Below are 6,596 nucleotides of genomic sequence, written 5' to 3' on the forward strand. Positions count from 1 at the left end.
CATGCCCATGAGCTGCAGCTGAGGCCATCCCCGCTTAGTAGCCCTGTCAATTCAAGCAACTTTCTCCTCCAGGCCAAGGTTATGATTTCTTTTCTAGGAATTTCCCAGCCCTGGATTTCCCCTTTTGCTTTTGAGTTTCTCATCCTAAGTTGGCTCTGCTTGCCCTCCAGACTTGCCTAAAAGCTCCTTATTTAATGTTGAACCTTGAGTAAAATTCTCATCTGCCACAGCACGCTGAGTCATGGTGATGTGACTCCTCACTGACTGGAAGCTGCCTTTCAGACGGGTGGGCTTGCCCTGTGGCTGGCAGGAAGCAGCGTCCAGCCAGACGTCCACACCTCTGGACAGAGCCACTTCTAAGAAGCCGTCGGGGTGGAAATGTGTCAGCCACCAGGAGGGTGGAAGAGAGGCATGGGGGTGGGAGTGACATCATGCCTGGTCCTGCTGGATTTGAGGGGAGGTCATGCATGCTTGAGCTTGACATTTTAGGGAAAAGGAGTTGAACTCATTGATGAGCTTTCTTTACTTGAGAGTCACGGGATGAGGTCACACTTGGGTTTACCTTATTCCGGAGAAGAAAGAATGAGATCATGCTGCGTGTCCTTTATTTGGGGTCCAGGAGTGAGGGGAGAGGGTACACCATACTAGAATGCACCTCATTTAAGAGGCTGGGGAGGTGGTGAAGCTCCTTAGCCTCCACGTGGAGGTTTGCCTTCCTCCTTGCAGAGCTTGCTTTTCCTCACTTTCAGAAAGGAATCTGGGGCCGAAGCACCCCCAGCTCCCTTGCCCTCACTTTGCCTGACTGAGATGCTCCGCCTGGGACTGGGCTCAGAGAACCTCACAGAACTGCACCTGCCTTCCCTACAGACAGAGGGCGCTGCGCAGAAGCAGGAGGCTCCATCAGGCAGCCGGCTTGCTTAACAGGACTACCTTCAGGTGAAGTGCTCTAAGGCTACATTATTCATCCAAGAGGACATACTAGTCATTTTCTCAGACAAAGGCAGAGATCAATGGCATGATTTGGAAACAATGTCATAGGTGAGCAACTATGGAAACAATAAAAGGTAGGAGTGATCACATAAATTATTCACATTCACTCATTCATCCCATTCAACAAATAATTATTGAACATCAACTGTGTGCTAAGCACTAGGCCTTGGGGATACAGTCAAGTTTGGCTTTTGTGGAGCTTAAATTAATATTATACACTGTACATTTGAATTCTCCAAGGAATCTAATTATAGCCGCAGGACAAGGGGGAGGGGGCAACAGATGAGTCCTGCTGCCCCCTTGCGGCAGGATTAGACTTACTAAGTTGAGCTCTCAAAATCGCGAAATCGCTCATTCATTTACACTGCCTCTGTCTCAGCATCTGTTTAAAATACACGTAAAAATAATATAAGTAGATCTGTTTATTTACAGGCCTCTCATACTGTCCTTCTTTTCCCTTTCATACTGAGACCTACAAAACACCCAGTCCTGCCCCACACTGGTGTGGTCACATAATAGTAACGGTCAGAATAGTCTTCTGGGACCTCTAGTTGCTGTTGCCTGTCATCGACTAACCTCCACCTCTTCTTCTAGGCCCAAACCCCATTACCCACCCAAGGTAACCTTAAAAATAAAAGATGGCTTTCTCTTCCTCTAAGGATCTGCCAGAACCAGAGGAGATGAAGAAGTCATTGCTAATTAATGAAGTTTCCAAATGTCAAAACAGAAATCAGTCCTGTCACTAAACACAACTGGAGGTGAAATGTGTGAGTAGAGTTGCCTAGACAGTTCATCTGCGAATCCCAGGAGAGCATCGAGGGAGATTCAGGAGCAGAGAAAGGCTCCTGCTGTGACAGTAAGTATGAGGCTTGACTCATAGGAGAGGAGGAATGGGAAAGACATGAAATGCCTTTTTTTTTTTTTAAGAAAAATTACCCAAATCAATTTATTTTTTAAAGAATGGCATGTCATCAGCCTTATCAGCCTTTTTTTTTTTTAGAGAGAGAGAGAGCACACGTGGCAGGGGGAGAGGGGCAGAGGGAGAAGGAAAGAGAGAATCTTAAGCAGGCTCCATGCCCAGCGCAGAGCCCAATTCAGGGCTCAATCTCACGACCCTGGGATCATGACCTGAGCTGAAATCAAGAGTCAGACGCTTAACCGACTGAGCCACCCAGGTGCCCCCCAAATCAATTTAATTAACATTGAAAAAATATAAATAAACCCTGGCATGGGAAAATATCATAAACAAGATAATTAATATATACACAGACAATAAGGAGAAGTGTGGTGCCTATGATACAGTATAAATACGCAAATAGCAAAACCCAATCCCCTTCCCAAGGACAGAACCACCAGGTCCCCCTGCCATTTCTGGACCTCCCCCACCTCCCACTTGGCCCTCAGTGATGAAGTTCATCTCTGATGCACAGCCATCACCCTTATCCATGGAGAAATCTATGAGCCTCCAAGATGAGCTAGAGGAGAAGGGAGGTGGCAGGACACTTACACCTCCAGGGAATTACCAGGCAGAGTAGGATACTAGACATTTGTCCAGACTACACAGAGATGTGCCAGGCCCTTGGAAGCCAGATCTCGGATGCTGACCTGCGAGCCTTGGATGGGGTCCAGTATTCCCAGTCTATATACGTAGTCAGCCTCCCTTTTTCCCTTCCTCCCTCCCTTCCTTTCTTCCTTCCCTCTTTCCCTTCTTTCCTTCCTTCCTTCTGTGTAGTAAGTAGAGTATAAAGAACATAATTTAATCTGTTTCAGTTGATAATAAAAATCCTTCTGGAATTTCAAATTCACCATTAGGAATTATTTTCATCAGATATAATGACAGACACTGATGTAGAAAGTCTGGAGACTAGTCTGAATTGTCAAAACCTTGAGAAATATCCTGAAAGTTGGTTGTCAGAAATTCTTAATTCACAGTCACTTTCTAGAGATTTTTCATTCTCTCCTAAATGTCAAAGGCAGAAGAATTTCTGATTAGCTGGTTTCTGGTTGTTTAGTCTCTGGTAGAAGCTTTCCTTGCCGCTGTCTTCTTCTTTTCCAGATACATCAGGGTTAAAATATTGGGAAGAACTTAACAGGGGGAAAATGTCTTCTATTTACATAAACCATCCACATATCTGGCTGCAAAATCATCTTCATATACATAATTATCTCTGGTTGAAACATTTTATCTTGATTAATTAAAGCACTTCTGCTGCTCCCAACAGCAGGGAAGAGTTTCTGGAAAGGACTCCAAAGTCATTTTGCCTCCTTAAAAGCTCTGTGGTCCACACGTCTAGACTGGTAAATGCCTACCACCGCTTTAATGATTCCATCTAGTATAACAGAAGTGTGGCAATTACATACTTTAAGTTACTTCTGTTATAATTGAACACTACCTACATAATTAACAACCTCAATTAAAAAAAAAGTTTTTCTATTTTAAAAGCCACAGAATTTCATTGTAGAAAAGTATAAAATACAGAGAAACAAAGAAGAAGATAAAAATCAACTAAGTTATAAATACCATTAATATTTTGGTGAATATCCTTCAGTACTTTTTTCTATTCATACAATTTTTTACTATTCAACTGAAAGCTTACATTCTCATAGGGATTTGATTTTTTTTTCCACTAAAAAATAGATCCCAAACATTTTGCCCATGTAGTTAAGTATTCATATGCAACAGGACATTTAATGTCTATGTGGTTCTCAGTTGTTAGTTGTAATTCATTTAATAAATCTACTGAGAACCTCAATTAGATTGTTGTCATTTTTTTCACTGTTGTATGTAACCCAGACTTGGATAGCATTGTGCATAAATCTTTTCAAGAATCCCTAATCACTTCTTTTTTTTTTTTAAAGATTTTAGTTATTTATTTGAGAGAGAAAGAGAATGAGCAAGGAGAGGGGCAGAGGGAGAGGGACAAGCAGACTCCTTGCTGAGCCGGATGTGGAACTTGATCCCAGGACCCTGGGATCATGACCTGAACCGAAGGCAAACGCTTAACCGACTGAGCCACCCAGGTGCCCCCTAATCACTTCTTTATGGCAAAGTCCCAGAAACAGAATAGCCGGCTGACAGGGATGAAACATTTTCAAGTCTTTTGCTAAAAATACTGCCAAACTGGCCTCCAGAATGTATGGATGTATATACTTTCATTCTCTTAAATGAAGGGGGGGAATCGGAGGGGTAGACGAACCATGAGAGACGATGGACTCTGAAACAAACTGAGGGTTCTAGAGGGGAGGGGGGGTGGGAGGATGGGTTAGCCTGGTGATGGGTATTAAAGAGGGCACATTCTGCATGGAGCACTGGGTGTTATGCACAAACAATGAATCATGGAACACTACATCTAAAACTAATGATGTAATGTATGGGGATTAACATAACAATAAAAAAATTTAAAAAAAAAAGAGTGACTCCCATCTTCAACAACATATGGTCTTTTACTAATTTGGTTGTTGAAAATGGGAATCTCATTTTCACTGAAAGGACTTTGAATACTAGTGAGGTGAACCCTGTTTTATGCATTTAATTGGCTATTTGTATGCGGGCTCTGGGGAATGGTCCATTCATGCCATCTACTCAATTTTCTTCTGTGAGGGTTATCTTTTACTGATTGGTTTGTAGGTAGCTAATTGGTCTTTTCCACAGTCAGACAACTTCCAAAGTTGAATTTTATGGCAATGTTTGTTTTACATGCTTCCTTTTTGTCACCTTCTCTGGGAAGTTCATGGAAATGAACCCATGCTAAAAACTGGCCAAATTAGTTTGCTTCTTAATTTACAAGTAATCTTTTTTTTTCTAAGCGAACTCATGTAATTACTCTGTTTTGAAATTTTGCAGCGACTCTTTTCCACCTTTATCTATTTATTTTTTAAATATTTTATTTCTTTATTTGAGACACACACACACACACACACACACAGCACAAGCAGGGGGAGAAACAGGCAGAGGGAGAGAGAAGCAGGCCCCCCACGGAGCAGGGAACCGGAAACGGGACTCGATCCCAGGACCCTAGGATCATGACCTGAGCTGAAAGCAGATGCTTAACAGACTGAGCCACCCAGGCGCCCTCCTTTCCACCTTTAGAATGAAAATGAAACTTACCAGAAAAAACGAGGATCTAGCAGCAGACCTCACCTGCTGCTGTGCTGTTTAATACAGTAGCCAGAGTGGCTCTTTTGTTAACTGCTTTTATCACACACACACACAGAATAATAATAAATAAAGAGGGCAGGAGCAAAGCTTTGGAGGTGATGATTTCCCAGGTGTATACTTATCTCCAAACTCATCAAGTTGAATACATCGATTCTTCACGGTTTTTTGTATGTCAATCATGATGTGGAGAACAAAGGCAAAAGGAGATATAGACAAAATTAAATTTCCTTACAACTTGCAGCCCATTGACAGATACTTGGGACAGGCAGAGTATGACGTTCCTCCAGGAACTCCCAACTGTCTTAGTGTTAATGCTTTGCTAAAGGCAAAAAGCAACCTTGGCTTGATAATAGCCAGGCCTCCAGCATCCTGTAAATCTTCTTTAACATATGGAAATCAGTTTTTGGAAACTTCTTTGTCTCTACCCCCCCCAACTTAAAAGTATAAAACCAATAGCTCCTTAAAACCCCGGTCAGTGTAGGTCTTTCTGCCCATGGGTTCTATCCCTATGCTTTAATAAAACCACGTTTTTTGCACTGAAGATGCCTCATGAATTCTTTCTTGACCATTCACTACCAGACCCCACATCAAATCACATCAAATCATACTTCAATAAAGGGGTATTAAAGAGGGCACGTATTGAATGGAGCACTGGGTGTTATATGCAAACAATGAATCATGGAACACTACATCAAAAACTAATGATGTACTGTATGGTGATTAATATAACATAATAAAATAAAATTAAAAAAAGATACAGTAGCCACTAGTCACATGTGGCTATTTAAATTTAAATTTAAAAAAAGAAATAAAATTAAAATTTCGTTCTTCACTTGCTTGATAACCACATGTAGCTTGTGGCTACCATTTTGGACAGCACAGATATAGAACTTTTCCATCACTGCAGATAGTTCTGGACAGCACTGATCAACAGATTTCATTTTCCAGTCTCTGGGTCTGCGCCCTTCTACTTCTCTTGGCTTATGCTTGGAATGCCTTTCTCCTTTTCTTTGGCTCATTTCCACACATTCTTCAACATACAGCTCAGATGCCACCTACTCTGGGAAAGCGTCTCCTGACCACGCATGTCCCTAGTCTGGATGGCAGGCTCTTCTGTGGCCCATAGAGCTCTGGCCACAGCCTGCCTGCTATGGCCAACCACGGACGTCACTTCACTTGTCTTTGCCCCCTACCAATTCAGTGAGGGAGGAGTACATGCCTTTAACTTCGGATTCCCCAGAACCCAGCATAGTTTCTGAAAGATGGACAAAGCTTGGTGTACTATATGGACTGCCCACAATTTGCCCCACCCCGTGCAAATGCAATGGCTTTTTCTTAAAAATTCTCAGGAACTAGGGGTGCCTGGGTGGCACAGGGGTTAAGCCTCCAACTCTTGGTTTTGGCTTGGGGCGTGATCTCAGGATCCTGGGATCAAGCCCCATGTTGG

This window comes from Halichoerus grypus, chromosome 5 (assembly GCF_964656455.1).
Source record: "Halichoerus grypus chromosome 5, mHalGry1.hap1.1, whole genome shotgun sequence".
Lineage (NCBI taxonomy): Eukaryota > Metazoa > Chordata > Mammalia > Carnivora > Phocidae > Halichoerus > Halichoerus grypus.